The sequence below is a fragment of the Hirundo rustica genome, chromosome 2, assembly GCF_015227805.2.
Source record: "Hirundo rustica isolate bHirRus1 chromosome 2, bHirRus1.pri.v3, whole genome shotgun sequence".
In the NCBI taxonomy this organism is placed as follows: Eukaryota; Metazoa; Chordata; class Aves; order Passeriformes; family Hirundinidae; genus Hirundo; species Hirundo rustica.
In genome coordinates this window covers 84,084,513-84,103,656 of record NC_053451.1, presented here as the reverse complement: position 1 = coordinate 84,103,656, position 19,144 = coordinate 84,084,513, and the positions used below count along the sequence as shown (strand labels likewise).

General features: G+C 40.7%; 1 protein-coding gene across 4 annotated transcripts in view; it reads right to left on the bottom strand.

The window, feature by feature from the left end:
• Window positions 1–18,912, bottom strand: part of P2RY8 (P2Y receptor family member 8) — a 33,489-nt gene extending 14,577 nt beyond the window's left edge. The window contains exons 1-2 of one of the 4 annotated variants that reach the window (XM_040057094.1): window positions 18,831–18,912; window positions 15,263–15,348 (exon numbers count right to left, since the gene is read on the bottom strand). The gene's annotated coding sequence lies outside the window, so the exon portion shown is untranslated. Of the gene's footprint in view, window positions 1–10,348; window positions 12,140–15,262; window positions 15,349–16,693; window positions 16,745–18,830 lie in introns of those variants that run through there. The other 3 variants (XM_040057095.1, XR_005699680.1, XR_005699681.1) reach the window with 3 other exon arrangements.
• Window positions 18,913–19,144: the final 232 nt, after the last annotated feature.

Sequence of the window (19,144 nt, the reverse complement as noted above, 5' to 3'; positions counted from 1 at the left end):
CTTCTCTGCAAAAGCTCACAGCTTATGTTGAGCATCAATAACTGCAGCTGTGCTGCTTGTGGCTGGCACAGGGCACAATATGAACTCACAAGTGCCTGAACAGTGCAGAGCTCATCTGCCCAAAGGCACAGTGCACAGGTAACAGGAACCAGCAGGAAACAGCAGACTACAGGAGCAGATATGACCTAGTTTTAAAAGCAGCATCATATATGCACAGAAAAGAGGAGCAAAGAGCCAATATAATTATTGCTTTTTCCATGACTTAACACTTTTTTCTTGACTTCTCCTCAGCTTGGCAATTTAAAACCAGTTAGAGGTATGACTGCTAAGATACCAGAAGTAGAGATTATAAAATGGGGAAAAAAGGAAGAAGATTTCTTTGAAAGGCTTCAACTTTAGTCCAGTATCTTTGTGACCACCTGAGCTATCACAATAATACAAAGAGCTGCAACAGGAATAGCACCCTGAAACCATATCTACTTCACTCCTCTTAATATCCTCGAGTACAGGTGAGACAGGAAGTCAAAGTTCAGTTTTTCAGCTGAAACTGACACTGCGAGTGCCATGGTATTCAGGGTTTGGTCTTCTCTCCAGTCCTCTCTGGATTTAATTGACTTAAATGCATAAATAAGAGAGAAATTGTACTCTATCCTTGTCTAACATACTTTTTTATTGCTTGGAGAGTATAAGAGTATATAAGTGTCCTAACTATAGTCAGATATATGCTGATACATGTTTATAATGAATGCTACCTAGGAAATAATCACATGCAGAAGTCAAAATGTTCTGCAGCTGGTTTGTGTGGGTGAGCCAGTCTGGGTCTCTCAGGCTGGCAGCAGAGCACCCTGGTGTATCAGCCACTCCTCCCAGTTCTGCATCACCACCAAACTCGCTGAGGCTACCATCTGTGCCTTCACCCAGGTCATGGATGAATAAGTTGAACAAGACTGTACCCAGCAGTGACCCCTGTGGAACACCCCTAGCAGCAGGCTGCTAGCTGGAGCCCTAAGACACTTTTGATGACTGGTACAGTTATGCTTCAATAAGATACATATAACAGTAGAGCACTAGGAGACAGTTGTTTGGAGAGAAAATTTGGGCTGTTAGGAGCCCTAGAGATCTCTAAGTGATGTGCTCTGAAATATTGCCACATTCCTGCACTTTCAGTGCGTAACTTGAAAACAGATGCATAGAAAAATTATATAAATGCCCTTAAGAGTGAAGAAAATGTTTGGTGCAGATGGTGCCATCAGGAAAATATGGTTTGACCTAAATTAAAATAGGGCAATGTTTCTGTTACTGAAAATTAATGCTATAGTTTTTAAACTAAAAGTTAGAGCCAACTGGCACAGAAAAGTGGATAGTTCAGGATGACACATATTTAGTGGTGGGAATGTTATTAAATCTTCTGCAGTCTTAATAAAAGGGACAGGAAAAGGTGTTAATAAAGTCCAGGAAGGAACCAGACAAACAGTTGCTACGTGAGAAGTGTGTGAAGCACATCACATTGAGCCACAATAAAACCCAGATATATAAAAAAACCAGTTAAATGAAAAGTGTAAAAATGCTGAGCCTGATTGCCCTGGTTTTCAGCTGGGAATCTGACCTAATTTAGGCATCTGAGAAGTCTGATGACAGAAAGTGACTGTTAGGAAAGGTATGGCCAAGGCACACGCTGATACAGCCCTGCCAAAATGAGCCATGCTGCTTCAGGATTGTTACTATTGCATTACTTGGAAGCTTTGTGTCACATCCAGTAAACAATTCAGCTGCATCAACACAAGACTGAATTTCCATGGGCTGAAGGCTATGACTGAGGACTGCAGCATTAATCACATAACGGGGATGGTAAATGTGGCAGCAGTGTGCTTGGGATAGAAAAATCAGCTGTGAGAGCAAACAATATGGAAATAACAAAGTACTTTCAAGTACCCCTAACCAAACTAGGAAAATACGCTCTGGTGATGTGTGTCTTCAGGCACATCAAATGCGATTCTTTGTGGAAATCAGCTGTCCAAGACCCGGTGAGGAGCTCCTCACAAGATGAGGATTAACAGCTTTCGGCTCAGGCCTTTGCCATCCTGAGTCTCCTCAGTGGCAGGAGCACTCACCTGGGGTCTCCTTCCCCATCGAGACACCAAAAAGCTTTGGCCCATCCACCATTGCAAATAAATTTCTACAACTTCAACTGCTTAACTTAGAATCGTTAGCAAATGGGAAGCTTGAAACCTGGGCTCTCATGAGGGCTTCCCTATCAAAAGGTTTTGGTTCTCTTTTTCACTCTGTTGTAGCACCATAGATTGTGAAGGAGAATTGTCACTGGAAGCTCCTTTGCTGGCACACACCTGGTGCTTTGGCAGTGCCTGAGATGTGATCCCAGCCACCACAGCAGACACCTGCTCTTCTGAAACCCCAAGGATGCCCCTCAGCTACCTGGGAGGAGAGACAGGAGAGGCCTTGTGAAAATGCAGCTTGCTCCCCAGCTCACAGTGAAGAAGCATCAGCACCAACTACTTTCTCACTTCTCTTTCTGAGAATAGTAGAGGTTATCTATTTTGTACTATCACTTAGTTCCCAGCTTTAGTCCCAGTTTTGGGACTCATTGTTTGTACTTGCTTATGAGAAGTTCAGGGGCTCAGAGCCACCATGGGGTTTTCCCACAGAGTTGCCAAGGCTGTGTTCTCCCCAGCCCTGCTGAAATCCCCTGGAACCTTGGCCCACTTTCTGCATGTGCACGTGGCATCCAGCCAGCATCTCCGTGTGGCACAGCTCAGCAGCAGGGAGGCCTGGTGGGGCACGCGAGATGAAGTCACCCATGCTTGTGACAGTCACTGAGCACTACAGACTGCGGTGGGGTTAACGTGGTTTGGCAAGCAAATGAAGGAAAACGCCATTGTTTTGAAGCCCTTTCAGGGAACTGAAGGAAACAGACCTGAGTCTTTTTTTATTTTAACATCTCAGAAAGACCTTTATAAAAACCTAAAGGCAATGTACGTTTCAGGAGAGCAACTTTAGTTTCCTCTCCTCGTCTCTGTGTGTTTCTTTCTCTTACATTGCCTTATCATCATACAAATATACACAGAAAGAGAGAGAAAGAAAAGGAAAGGAGTTTTAAGATTTAAAATAAATCAATTTTCTTGAGGACTGTGGTTTAATAAAGGTTATGCATTACATTGTCATAAAAGAGCCTTGAAAAGCAAAATAGATTCTCAGAATCTCTTCTAGCCCCATCCATCTATCTGTCCATGCAGGTGAACAAACCATACTGAAGATAAGAGTGTAGTGATAAAAGATGTTTCACCACATGATGTGGGGAAAGGTTTTTACAAGTTAAGCCTAGCTGCTCAGTGTAGGTTCCTCTTTCCATTCTCTGAAATTCTTTAAAAAAAATTGCACACACAAAAAACAACTTTCAAAAGCAGTTTCCTCACTTCAGCCCTCCCTTCACTCCCACACCATCTCTATAGATGCTTCTTAGATGTACTATAAACTATGTGTAAAAGTTACTTGTGTTTGTACTGCGTGGGTTGATAGTTTTTAGAGTGTTCTGTTACAGCATGATGTAAACTAACCTACACAAAACCCTCAAGGCTTGGCATTTAGTTTTGTTTACCTGTTTCTTTAATGTAAAAGAATGTAAAAAAAAATCTCTTTTTTTACCAAGACCAGTAGAAAGAGAAGAACTAGCAATTCACCAGATCAAACTTATCCTTTCTTTTTAAAGGTTATACAATCACAATAGGAAATATTTTGAAATGGTCACACTAATCACAAGACAGAATACTTTTTTGTCTGAACATGTGTTTATATGAGTCCCCTATTTTTAGGTCGCATCACATGTCAACACCTTGTCATTGCAATTTGTATAAATAACAGGTTTTTTTCTGGGGATTTTTTTCCCATTTTTTTACACACCTGATGCAAAACAACACTTGGAAAATATGCTGATTTTACCTTAGGTCCTCAGAAGGCATCCAAATATTTTAGGAATCAGTGGTTAGCAGTGGCATTCCTGACTAGTTTCCCTGAACCCTTTTGCAATAGCAAAAGCAAACACAAACTTGCTGCCAAAACTGTCAGTGAGAATGTAGCAACAAGACTTTGACCAGTATGTCAGTGGCCTCCCCACAATACCCCACAAAGCCATATGTCTTTCTAGATTAGAGTAAGGAGCCACCTTATTGAACATGCCTGCGTAAAAGGATCTGGCACTCCAAAACCACTTCTAAAGTGCTGGGATGAAGTGGACTGAAGGCAACACTCACAGTGAGCTTCCTCATTATCACTCCTGCAGAGAGCCATGTCGATAAGGAGATGAAAATGTTAATGACTTCTTTGTATGTCTTTGTGAAAAAGCCTCCTTGCAATTACAAGAGGTAGATGATGAAGAATCAGATCTCTTCTGAGGGTTGACTGGATTGACAGGAGTTGAAAAGACTGTAGGTGTGTTCTTGGGGATGATAAGCAGAACATCTTCAATTCCAGTGCTCTCTCTCACTGGCCCAATGCCTTCCAAAACGTCCCTTTCCTATTCTGTGATGTTTTCTCTTTAAATAATACTAATATTTTTTGCACAACTCAGTTACCTTGCTGCTGATGGTAAAGGAATATTAGTGTCTTGCTTTGTAAATGCTACAAGACTTATAAGGAGAACATTTTAAGTGGCTTTTGAAATTGAGCACTTCTTTGAACTTTAAATGATGATATAATGAGACTTCCTATATCAATTATCAAAATTTTAAAAAAGTATTTATTTAGAGGTAATGGATTTTTTTTCTGCATGAAATATATAAAATATAATAATGTGATAATATCCTAAGAGGAAAAATCTCCACAAACTGCAGGGTACTATAAGATTCTCTGGTTTTCAAATTACTAAATACCTCATATTACAGAATCAGTGTATTATTTTATAAGCTGGACTTCTGATGTCTTGTTCTTGTTACTAGTGAAGCAACAGTTCAGCTGAAAACCAAACAAAATACTTTCTTTAGAAACTGGGTGTAAAAAGAGATTGTGGTTAGATTTGCTCAATCACAAAAAAAAAAAAAAAAAAAAAAAAAAAGGTACAGTAGAGCAGCAAGTACCTAGTGGAGTTAAAACAGAATGTAAATCCACAGAGCAAGCCCAGTGCAGCACCATCCACACCTACTCTGCCTTGTATTGTAGAAGTATAATTTTCTACACCTGCCTGCCGAAGAGTTTCCATAGCCCCATCTCAGATGTTCCTACCTCATCAGCTCTTAATTAGGCATTTTACCATGAGATACAGAAAACCAGGACACTGAGCAGCAAGAAAGGTAGACAGAAACACCTTAGTATCTGAGAAAGCTTCGGGTTTTGACATTTTGTGGTGGGTTTCAAGGAGACCCCTAGATACAACCATGTATTACTCCTTAAATTTCTGCTACAGTGAGATGTCTGCTTCCATCATATCTCATAAAACCCAGAAGTATCAAAACCAGCAACAGGAGTACTATTCACACTTCTTAAGTATCACACAATGGGGATGTGGGAGGTATGAATTTATTTCTCTCTTCAGAGTGATGAGATTTAAATCTCCACACCTCATCTCATCAAGCAGTATCATTTTCTATTAGTTACTTCACAGAAAATATATAAATTTTGTTGAAATAGGAATAGAAATCCATTTTGGATGTCTTCTGCTCTCAAGGACTAAACAAACACTACAGGTTTTTTCTCACCCATGGAATTTATATCCCAGTGGTACCATGCAACCTGGAACAAATTGAGCTGCAGGGGTAAAGACAAGTTGTACATAAATAACATTATGATTAATGCATTTCTGCAAGAATGCTTGGTTCCAATCAGGCTGGGTAAACATCCACAGACTGTAGGGAGTGCCCTAAGTATCCACAGGACTAAAGGGCACATGGCATTGACATCTTGCTTCTTTCTTTATCCCATGGAGGAGATACTCCAATAAGTGTTTTGGCAATTTATGGTATACTGGGTTCTCACACTGGTGCAGCACAAGGAGTAGTCTTTCCCCCACTTAACAACTGTAGTTCATTTCAGGCCTTCAGCCTGAGCTGGGTATTAGGATATATGGGCTTAGTGACTGGTTCATAGTTTTGGTAAGAGCACATTTAGCAAAAGCTGAGTAGCTGAAGACCTTGGTCTTGAGTTTTAGCACTCAGTGACAACAAAAGAGTATTTGGACTCCTAAAGCCTTTTTCAGCACAAAGGTCTGAAATTGGAAATTCCCCGTTTCGAAAGTTTTCTTCTCCAGTGTAGGGATGGAGTGGATCCCAGCAAGTAGGTCAGGGATATGAACAGGCAGAGGCCTGATGTTAGGCATATAATGTGAGTCACAAATGCACGTTTGCTTTGCTCTTCCTCCTGAGATTATGCCTCTTTTGCAGAAGAATCTCTTATGCTCCTAGCTAAATCATCCTCGGTGAACATGGTCCCACACTGGACGGATAGTTTTCATCCTCTATTGTAAGAGTCAGTGGCAGTCAAATAAAAATACTTGCCTTTTCTGCTGTTATTGCAATCCCAATTGCTTTTCTCTGGTTCAAGAACTCTGGCAGGTCTTCCAGAAGGTACTGCCACTCAATCAGTCTTCCAGATCATGGACTTAAAACGTCTTGCTAAACTCTTTGCGAACAGATATCCTGTCTCAGCAGACTAGGAAAGAAATTCAGCATAGAAAAGCTACCTGACTCAACTCCACATTTTTACACCATTCTCCCAGGTAGTTGTGGAAGTGTGTGAGGGTGAGTTTGGTAGGCAGGTGTGATGATTTCACTGCAAATCACCTGGCTGAGTGTTCATGTGTCTTTTCCCCCTGTGACAGGCAGGAGTGAAGTAGGGCTGTTTCTTGTTGTACAAAAACTCCTGATTTCCTGCGTTGTTTAGATAGATGATATGATGATGGGTTTCAGCCTACAGGGATATAGGTATCTACATGCTCTATGTCTTGCTAAGATCTTTTACACATTCCCTCTCCCTGGCTGGAATGGGAGAAGAAAAGTATAAAGATCCCGTACTTACACTGACTACATTTTCCTGCCAAGGGGTACAACTACACAGAGAAATACCTAGGAGGCCAGCCAGAGAAAAGGACTCCAGTGAGAATGAAAGCTGTGCTTTATGGAGCTACAGGAAGGCTCAGATTGGCCTCAGAGCAAGGACTAACCCAATGTTTTTTAAACAGAACGAGGCTCACAAGTCATACATGGAAGAGATTACACACACCTTCTTGCACCTCTAGTACGAGCCCACAGCTAGCTCTTGTGACATCCTGTCACTGCTGGCATGACTAACTCCTATCCGTGGGTATGTGGGTATGCCGCTGCGAAGGACAAGGTTTGAGGAGAGCAGCAGATGATCAAGTTGTTTTTAGTGTTGTGTGGTGAAAATACGATGTTATCTGTGATGCAGGCTGTCAAAATAAAACTCTCAGAAGGATGAATGAGCAAACTATAAGATTTTCAGTGGTAAGAGACGGACACCACCTCTCCCCCCACTCCTAGCAAGCTGTTGCAAACTTTTCAACTCTATCTTGCTGTTCTGATGAAAAGGTACCCTAAAGTTTGCTTGGCTTTCGTAATCCCAGTTGATTGGAAGGATGAACAGATTGACTTATTCATAGACTGTAAATGAAGTTAAGCACGTGTAGAAATTCTCTATTAAAGAGTTAAGAGGAAGGGGGGAGAAATGAGGAAGTAGTAGTTGAACCAATCTGCTTTTAAGCAAAGAAAAAGTTAAGAAATACTTGATAACATTTTAAATGGTGTATAGACAACACGGAAAAGCCCCAAAGTTGGTGTTTTGTTTTCTTCCTGGGGGTGTGGGCGTTTATAACTAGTGGAAACTGCAACAAGAACTTCAGAAATGGAAACATTACACTTTTAGCCAAAAAAACAAGCAGTTTTATCACCCACCCAGACCAAAACATGAAGTGAAGGGATTATTTCTAATAAGGAGAAGAGAGGTTGGTTTCCAAACCCTTTCAGTTTAGGGTAGCACATTTTTTCTGTCTAGTTATTTGAGAGCAAGTGGATCAAAAGTATATAAAACAGAGCAAGCACGTTAAAACCCTTGGTGTGGTCTACCACAAGGGACACTGGGACTGTCAGTGTCAAAAAGATAAATACAAACTGATTTGCAAAGAACGTTTACATGGTCTGTAATTCTGAGCTGAGAATGCTCTGTTAGCTTTTAAAGAACTGTACCATACTTGGCAGTTTCTCCACTGGGGAAATACTCTTGTCATTTCTCATGATTGACCATAGTGATTCAGCAGCAATACAATCTTTGTAGCCCTAACATAGGAAAAAAAAAATGCATAAGATACGATGTAAATGTATTCAAAAAAGTGATGTTGTTTGCAACTGAGTGTATGTAGGACCTTGCCAAAATCTATGGCATAATTTCTCACCAATGTGAGTTGTTGTGGAAAGGACTTAGATTCAGAATGATTTAGGACTAATTAATTTCATAAATGAACTAAGTGCCAATAAAATAAATATAAAATAAATAGAAAAATTGAAAACATTTAATCTCGATGTTCAAAACTTTTTAGAAATTTAATTGCTGCAAGCTTAACTTTCTGCTTCCATATAATCCCATGTAACACTCATGAAACAATAAGGCAGTGAGTAACAGTCTGCAAGATATATATTTACCAGCACTACTGTGAGCTATTTATCTTCAATGCCTTTGATGGATACACATCAAGAGACTTAAGCTTTGGCTCAGATCTCAAAAAAGGAAATAAACACCCACAAGTCTCTGCAGCACATTTCTCTGGAGGAGGAGGAGAGCATTGAGACAATAATGTCCATGCAGAAAGCTTAGTCTGAATCTACTGTCTTCCTCCCAGAAGAAAGTAAAAGGGCACAGTGACACTGGGCTGCAGAAAAGGAAGGTGAGGGCCAGGGTTCTGTGGAGCACGGTGGAAATAACAGAGAGAACGTGCACCGATATGCTGGGCCAGGGAATTCTTTCTATGAGTCAGTCAGTGAATGTTATTCACAGAAACCAGGTGGGCTGCTTGGACTTAGAAGTGAAAGACTCTGGTATTCCAGTACACTGTCTTATCAGACAAATGAAGTCTGTTGGTGAGCATGTAGTCTCATCTGTGGGGGAAGGATGTTATACAGGAGAATCCAGAAGGGAATGTGGGAGCCCAGGGCAACTGTCAGACAGAACGGGCATCAAACACCTGTTCACTTTATCATTAACATAAAAGCAAAAATGTAAATAAAACCCAAAGAGCTACTGAGCCCAGCTGCTGTCCAGCTTTGTTTGAAAAGGATCTTTGGTCTATATACATGAGTCTGTATTTCTCTCTCTCTCTCTCCAAAAATGTGAATTGGCTGATAAAGGGTGAAAGTCCCAAGATTAACTAAGATTCTAATCATTGCATAACTTATTTGTCCAACTGTATGAAAGCCTGGAATTCAGACATTTATAATCCTACCTGTTTTATAATTCCAATATTTTTAGTTCCTTTCCCTGACTAGCGCAATTTCATATGGTTTTCTGTGCATAATGGCCATAAAAACTCAGAAGTGTGTAGATATATGCAATGGCAATAAGGATAATATTCATTATATATTAATCAACTGTAAACCACAGTAAGAAAATAGACTAGTGTTTTCTACTGTCCCCAGAGCCACTGGATCCATGTTGGTGTTATCTCCCCTTACGGGGCAGTGCCACCATCTCATCGTTCAAAATGCCTTTCACCCAGCCCTTTTTTCTGTCTGGGTTCAAAACAAGGAAAATGTAGTTCAGAATAGAAGACAAACTATTTCTTGTGCATTCAAATATCAGTCTGCAAATTGTACACCTAATCCTGCTTGACCCAACATGTGACAGATGTAGTTTATGAATGAACCATATATTTATCTTCCATTGAAGGAAGTGAAATCATTTTGCATTCGGTCCTCTTGGGCCCATATCTGGACACCAAAATGTCTTTAATATATAAGCATGGCTTTATTCCTAACACCTGGCACACTTTGAATTTCTGACCGGTTGTTTGTGAACATACCCCTACTAATTTTCTTCAGATTTACTAGAAAAGTTTAAGGTGCTGATACATAGAGGGTGTGAACTTTTTCACTTTGCTGTGGCAACCGTGGTCAGGGGAGCATTTGCAGCTCCTGTGGCATGTAAGTCTGAACAACAAAATCATTGGCAATGGCAAGTTGCAGCTCTGAGGTTTTTATTTCAAACTTGAGAAAGTCAGATCTCCATGTGATCACGTGCGCTTTTGAAGGCGGCAAAGATTGTCAGTTTTGGGCCCCTTACTGCAAGAAAGACATTGAGGTGCTGGAGAGTCTACAGAGAAGGACAATGGAGCCTGGAGCACAAGTCCTACTAAGAACAGCTGGGGGTGCCGGGGGGTGTTGAGTCCGAAGAAAAGAGGGGACCTTATCACTCTCTACAACCACCTGAAAGGAGGTTGGAGCCAGGTGGGGATTGATCTCTTCTCCCAAGTAACTGACAGGAAAAAAGGAAATGGCCTCAGGTTGCACCAAGAGGGGTTTAGATTGAATAATAGGAAAATTCCTTCACGGAAAGGGTTGTCAGGCATGGGAACAGGCTGCCCAGGGAAATGGTGGAGTCATCATTCCTGGAGGTATGTAAAAAATGCGTACACGTGACACTACAGGACATGGTTTAGTGGCAGACTTGGCAGTGTTGGGATAAGGGTTGGATTTGATGATGTTGAGGGTCTTCTCCAACCTAAATAATTCTGTTTCTGACCACCTCTTTTTCCTTGTACACTCATGACTACAGTAATCCCAAAGAGCAGTCAGGAAAATAGGCACAACCAAAGGAACTGATTTTTCTGTAATATGATTGATTCCTTTCTCTCTTTACTCTCCTGCTGCTAACTGGCATAGCAATAGTCTTTCCACATGCTGGTGCTCCACATTTAACAAAGTGATTCCCTGGCACTGCTGTGAGAGTTTGCAGTTGGTTTTTGCAGTACTGCAGCAGCAAAAACTGGGAGGTGCTGAGAATCCACCCCACTCAGTGGAAACATTTCCAAGCCCAGGGTAGACCGATCATACTTGTTACTGATATCCATATTGGCTATGATCTCTGCCCCTCTCATGGGGGGGTAATGATGTAGTCAACCCACAAACATTAGCAGAAACAGACATGTGAGCTGAACAAACCTGTCAGCCTACTATAATATGTAAAACTGTGCCATGTCCTGTTAGTTTCTCAGAGAAGAGCTGTTGGTGGAAAACATTTCATTTAAAAAGCTCAAAAATAATTTTCACAAGTATATATGGTTTTAAATGTCAAACATTTAACATGAATTTCACCATAAAAGACCTCAGTGATGAATTTGTGAGGCTATTTTATCCACCAAGACCAGATTTTAAGATTATGTATCTGCACTGCTGAGAATTGCTGAGGTTGCAAAAGCCAGACACAGGAAACTTCGTTCTTCATCCTCTTAGAGGTGTTGAAGATGTGTTTATGCCCCGTGGTAAAAACTAGTGACCAAGAAGGCACATACATCTTCACGTGAAGGACTGGGTTCCAGTGATTTTCTTTGACAGGGATATATAGACTTAGGCTGCAATTCGGGCTGATAAGGAGATGTTGTATGTGATGTGCAAGGCGGTGTTTAGTCCAGCTTAACTCTTGATCTTGCTTCCGTTCAACTCAGTCTCGCATTCAGGCGCTAGCAGCCAACTTCTGTTGGCTGCAATCACGGATAGGTTGCAAACTTTTTGACTAACTATGCATTTCTAAAGACCCCAACAGCTCTGATCAGTGGGGATTTAAACACTGTGTAACTGAGATCAGCAGCTTTGCAGAGACATGATTGAGGGGAATGGAAGGTGTCCCTTATGAAAATGTCTTGTCTTTTCCTTCCATGTTGAAATGCTCACAATGCACATTTATCTCAGGCAGGTTACTGTTCTAGCAGCCTGAATAACTAAACAGCTGAAAATCTTGAGAGCCACAATTTCTTCAGCAGGTGCCCCTGGTTGCTTTTTAGCTGAATGATCCTTCTAGTGAAATGGTGGAGGTCAACAAGCTGAGCACAGGAAATCAGCCCAGTTGCAAGAAACTCTACAGGTCACGGGCTGGAAAGTAGACATTTTTAAGCTTCCCCTTTTCCACCTGATTTCTGGTAGAAAAAACAGCAGTTTTCCAAAGGCAAAATACCCTATCAAAAAAATTTAGACCTTTTTCTCCTGATTGTTCAATAAATGATGCTATGCCCTACGTACAATGAACTTTCAAACCCTTGTCCTAAATACTGAACAACTTATTTTTGAGCATTTTTATGGCATCCACTGTTGTAGTAAGTGCTTCAGAAACACCTATAAATTTCTTATTTGGCAGCCTTCCTCTAATATAAAAAGTATTTAACCCCATATTACAAAGAGGAAGGTGAGGACTGAAGGCCCTGAGTTGCCTAGAACCTGATGTCTAAGAGCATTTGGCATGAAATAAAATGTTTCAAAGACACATTTCTATTGACCATACCTGGATTTGTGACTACTCAATACTCTGCAAGTCAGATCCAGGTATCTTTTAATAAGCATTTGAAAATTAGGAACTCAGAGTTGGTGCCTGTTTCTGAAAGCTTAACACCCTGAAACTAGATTTGAAACAGAATTTCATGCTCTGGAAGATAAGAATCACATGGGTGGAAGGATGAAGGGACCAGTGAAGGCTTAGGTGTCTCAGAACGGGGTCTGAAATAGAAAACTATAAGGAACAGTGTGAAATCAGCACTCTTCACATGCCACACACATAGGTCATCCAGTGCAGACAAAGGATAAGACATGAAAATTTGGGTAAAGAATAGTGAGTCTCACAAAACAGACTCTCACAGGGCAACTACAGGGAGACCTGAGTCTTGAACATCTTTGCCAAAGTTCCTTTTGTTAAAATTCCCCATTACGTTTTCTTTCTGGGGCCTAAATATAATTTGCTACAATTTTTTAAGATGATTGATAGAAGAAAAACACTTCCCTTCCCTGTCTGAATGATAAAGCAGTGGTTAATTTGAGGAAATAGATGCCTAAGCTGCCCTCCGAGTCTGACCATGGGACTTACTGTCTGAGCTGAAGATTGCTTTAGCCACAAAGCTTCTGGTTACTTCCCATCTTTCACATCCGAGATGAGCACTAAAGAATTATCAATACAACAACTCAGGGAAAGACATAAACACCATGAGGGAGGGCAAGAGATTCTCTATTCTAGTGACAAAGGCAGCCATCAAGTAAATGCACATGGCCTGGAATCAGCTCATTAGTTTGGCCTTTGGAGTTATCCAGTGATTACTGTGAAACAGTGTCTCTGAAGACAAGACAAGAGATAAGGTCTTTAGCCTACTAGCTAAATGTTATTTCAGGCTTCTGACCTCTTCTTGTCCTCTTTTGCTTGCTGTAGCAGCTTCCACTGGCTGGGTGCAATTCAGCCCAGACCATAGTTCTAACATACTACCTAGCTAGTAAGGAAAGAGGTGGATAAGCCTTTAAATACTTTCCAAAGACAGAGTTGAATGGGCACACTTTCTCCTAGGAGTGTGCTCTAGAGGAGGAGTTACACTATTTCCTACTCTTTCATCTTTTGAAAAGCGAGTACTTGCATTTGTAAAGAATAAAGTTTCACTGACGTTCTTTAAACATTATCTTTGGTGGCACCAGACCAGCTCTCTCAGTCCTGTCAAAATCTATTTGTTCCATAATTGCTAATGAATATTTTCTCTATATTTGTCTCTAAGTATCTTAAGTACTGCTCTCTTGTGTTATATGAAACAACTACTATGGTATAATTCCCCAGTAATCAGAGGCTACATCAGAATATTCCTTTTTCGGAGCTGAAGCTCTGAAGTGCCATCCTAGCTCCATTTCAAGCATTTCACATGTATCCTTTTCTTAAGAAGGTGATCTTTTCTCAGCATCACAAAAGCTTTTCTCTGCATCTCCTTTCAGGTAGAATCAGTGGCAGAATGATATTTCCCAGAACATTACTCAGTCACTAAAATCACAAGGCTGCTTTGCTTTGTCCTGTGGTTCTACATCTCAGTCAGCATGTGTCCTCCAGCAGCAAGTAGATGAGAGAGGAACAATCAGACAGGAAATGGTCTCCCACTAAACAGGTTGTTCATCGATTTTTTCTGCTGAAGTATTATTCTGTAATATTTACCCTTAGGACTCACAAGGGAGATTTTACTACATGTAAAGTATGTCAAAATTAGTAAATTTAACACTGTCAGAACAGTGCCCAGACCGTGGAATTCAGTTGCTTGGGCTGTTAACAGTTCTGACATGGTTTTGTCTCACACCAGCTAATGCTCCCTCAAAAAAACTGAGCCACAATCAACTTCTTGTATAGTTCAGGAGTTGTGACAGACAAAAGACCATCCCAGAAAAGAAGTTTGGATGCAGCCATCATGTTACAGAGGCTGAGAAGAGTTACTATAGGTTTGTCAAATACGCTAAAGATCAGGATGTGACTGGTCCCGTCGAATTAAATCTTGCTGCTGGTTAAAACCATTTTCTGTTTAACACACTAGGGGGTGCAGACACACCCGTGCTGCCTCCAAGATTTACTTCTATGTTTCTGAGACCTGGATATTTCGGGGGTTTCTCCAGAGTATTTGGGGGGGAAGAGCTGAAAGAATCACACCTTGCTGTCCTCTACAAAGTGTCTCTTCTGTTAACTGCTGTCCCGCCCTTTGTCCTTATCTGCCATCTACCCCGAGTTCCTACTACCTGTTCCGCACTCCCCCCCACCTTTTTTTTTTTTTTTTTTTTTTTTTTGTCTCATCCTCACCATTTCAGTGCTTAGCCTCAGTTTCCTACCCCATCTCTCTCCACTGTGTTCCAGGGGGATTTCCCTTTGATCCCTGCACTACTTGACTGTCACAAGGTGAAGTAACAAAAGTACAAAAGAGGCTTATTCTCACAGCTTTCAACTGCTGAACCACTGTAACCCTAAAGTGGGGTCTATTCAATGTATCCAGGATTCTGGGAGAACAGGATTTCAGTTGGGCATGATTTAGTGAGTCTCAAAGACCAATCATATTTTTAGAAGGGGGGGGAGGGGGGGAGGGAAGAAAGAAAACATCTTAACAAGATTATTTCTGCCTTTGTGCTTACTCACCTACTCAAAGTTTGTGTTCCTGAATTTTCCCTTATTGCCTCAGCAATTGCCTCATACAGCTCAACTCTGCATGTAACATCCTGCCAAAGAAAATGCAAAACTTTTCATCTTAAAAGTTGACCAGACTTACAGGCAGCTCCCTAAGGAATTTGTCTCGCCATTTCACCGCTGATGTTTCCGTGCTGCAGCAGATCAGATTTCCTCCATGAGTAAGATCTGCAGAAAGAAACAAACAAGAAATGTTTTAAGAATAAAACAACACAAAAACAAACAAACAACCAAAACCAACCAACCAACAATCTAAAGATAATTACAAACAGTGACACAATGACGAGCACTGATAACATTTGTATTTTCTTTCACAGCCTTAAATATGTGGTTCATTAACTCTTAAACATACCCGTGCGGGACTACTAAAGCTTCAGAATAGATACAGCTGAAGATGAAGAGAAGATAAAAGAGCACATGCTTCTTGTTCGTTTGCTATTTTCCCTTCTCATTTTTGCAGATGTGAATCAGGTGCAGTGTATCTCACATTAAGTAGCCCTAGCTGCTTCTTCATGACCATAGCAAGGTGTAATTTCTGTTCTTATTTCAAGATTTAGTCAGCAGTTGGGAGAGCAAGGATTTTCAATTCACCAGCTGGTGACCCCGAATTCTTCATGCAGTAGTGTGAAGATGTGACAAAAATGTGCAGCTCCTGATGAGCAAGTTTACAGATCCCTGGCCCCAGCCTGAACAACTCTTGGACCCCCATGTCTGTGTGCCAAAAGGCACAATCTCTCTGTTAGGATATCAACAACAGCTAAAATCCAGTATTTAATTATTGAGCTGTTGCATAAAGCATACACAGATTTCTGTCTCTCTTTCTCTGAGTATTTAGCTTTAGTTAAATATTCATCAGCCCTGAAAAATAAGATTACCAATGGAAAATTTCTATAAGGACAGAGGGCTTCCAATCAAAAATATATGAAAAGGGACTGGATCAAACTGATATTACTGGATTCAAAGATGTAGAAAATTAATCCTGTGGGATATTTCTGATTGATTAGCAACTAAATTTAGACAAAAATTGGATTATATTACCCATTTAAAACCTATTTTAAATAACAACCTTAAATCTCAGGCTGAGTCCCTCTCAGGTTTCCTGTGTATATATAGTAAGCCCAAGAGGAACACCAGCTTGACTTTCCCATTTGAGAGCTGGCAGTAAGAATAATCAAGCCAAAAGAACAATTCCAAAGACATTTAATTATAAATAGAGCTCATTTCATCCAGGAATTCTGGAGGCAGTAGTCAAGGTCCACACTGTAATTTAATTTCTGTAATGTCATTTTTCAGAGGAGAGCTACATTTTCAAGCTCCTTTAGCACACTGTGAAGAGCATGAAACCAGTGTCAATAAATATGCCTGACAAAAAAAAAAAACCCTCTCTTCTGTCCATCTGAAATCTTTGCAAACATTAGATGTCAGCAGTGAAGCCCCTTGAACTTCTGTTTCAAAGCAACTTTTTTATCTGGAAGCTATGCAAATCTGAAATAAAGTTTTTAAGTGGCAATACCTGTGCAAAACACCAGCCCATATTTTAGACGCATGGTGACACAGTCTTGGCGTGCCTTCATTTTCGAGCAGGAAAGGGGAGTCTACCACAAAATAACTTGTTGCAGCTGAATTGCGTCTGGGTTTCTCCCCTCTGGCCACTTGACCAGAATGCAGCAGTTACTGTGGCAGACCAAAGTAACCCTACGAGGAAAGACCTTTCTAGTATTTGTTTGTTTTCAGTGCTGTTAAACATAACCGCTACACATAACGTATGTCACCCTCCGACAGAGGAGTGCATCCTTTTTGCCACATCAAAGATACTGGTGCTGAAAGAGAGCATTGAGGGCAAAGATTTTAAATCACCTGAGCTGGCCTTTTCTGCACTAACAGTCATCACTAAAAGCCTAATTATCTGGACAGGCAGACACATCTGAGTTGAAGCCAAACCCACGATGCAAGACAGAAAGCGAATACACAGTCAGTGGGCAAGATGCTGCTTGTGACAGGGGATGCCTGGGTTCAGTTTGCTCTTCCCACACAAAGCTGCTGAACACTTTCCCTTGAGCCGTACCTATTTAGTAACAGGGAAATGTGACCGAAGGAAGGTAGGCACACCTCAGCCAGCTTTCCTCTAGCAAATTATGGCATAGGTTGCAAGTGTTTACCGATTGAGGCCATTCAGACCTGTAAGTAACAGCAAATTGCTTAGCATTGACGTTCAAACTGAGAAGACTAAGGCTGCTGCAAATGCTTTTACCCACGACATAGCCGCTTCCCTAGCACAATGGTGACATGCTCTCTGGTTGTTTCTAAACTGACACAGCTGTTTGCAAGGGAAAACTGGGGTTCTTCATCAGATTGCCTACTCTGGGGAGCTGCAAAAACCAGTCTGGCACCTGCTGGGATTCATATGAATTCCCCATCTGTAGATGCAGTGACAAAACTTCAAGTGGATCATTGAACCTGTTGAGGGTGAAATTCATTACAGAGGTCCGATTGCTACTCTAATAGCAATTTCACAAGTAAAGTGGATATGATTTAGGAATGAAGTCCCAAAGTGGATGGAAGTTTTGTGTCTGTTAAACTAGATTCTCCTCACTACTATGTATAAAATCCAGAAAGTGTTTAAACCAAACATTCAATGAGTCAATGTCCAAATATTAAAACTGATTACAAGCGGACTTAAAAATCCACAAATGCCAAAACCCCCCTGAATCTTAAAAAACCCACACATGCCATACCCGTGTATGATTTCACTCAGGGATCAGCATGGCACAGATAATTTCCCTTTTTGTATGGTGACACGATGACACAACATTATTACAATAACTGCCCCACTATTTTATGCTATTTTATGCTTGTTCCTGAACTATTAAACAAAACAAAAAGGTTTTCACACAAATAATCTCTTTCCTTATCTATTAAGAGGCAACAAATGCCGTACGCAAAAATGCACAGTCTTACGGGACTTCCTTCTGGTGCCCATCTGTCTGAGTTCAGCTTTTATGCATCAAAAGACCCTGATGAAATTGTATGATATTGTTCCACAGTCACTTCTGTGTCTATGTTGGGCTGTTGCAAACCTCCCGAGCAGTCTCAGGATGAGTACAGTACGTGACTCTGCAATAGCTAAAGATAGATATCAAGTCAAGATTTACAATTAAAACAGGTCCAAAATTATCTGGGTTTGATTTTCTTTTCTGTCCCCCACTATGTAGAAGCTTGTTCCTATTTTTAAAAACCGAGTTGAAGACACACTATGATTTTTACTACTCTGCTCACTGAAGCAAACTGTGCACCTGAAAACTCCTTATTTTGTTAGTGGTTCTTGCAGAATGAACTCCTTAAAACTGGTGATGAGTTTTCTTTCTCTTTTGCTGCAGTATTTTCTGTACTAATTCTGACTTCTAAATATGTGCAACATAATTTCTTAATTATCTTTGCTCTATTACTAAGCCATAACAGTCTTCCTTTATTCTGCACCTCACAGTCCTCTGGTACAGACAGACACATGTACTTCTTGGATTGCAATGAACTTTCTTCTCACTTCAGATGTAAATAGTAGGAGGGAGAAAAAATCAGTCTTGACTGAGTCTGGCTCCTCTGAAAAACTAATATGAATAAACAATGAAGAAGTGAAAAATTTTACTCCTTACCTGGTCTGAGGGGTACAGTGCACCTTGAAAGCCTCTTAAATGACACAGAAGAAATAGAAATAGCTGAAAGTTTTTACTCATCCGACCAGAGGACTCAGGAAATGACTATTTTGCAATGATTAACTCCTTCCTCACTTCGAAGTCTTTCAAGTACAGTTCCACTGCAGTTTGGTAATGAATGCTCTGCCCTACACATGATTTCTGTTTCACACTCAGAATATGCAGGTGGCCATAGGAGAAGACTCTGATCACCTCCATGAAAGAGAAAAACTGCAGTGTTTTCTGCATAACTGTGACCAAGTACATTTTACTGT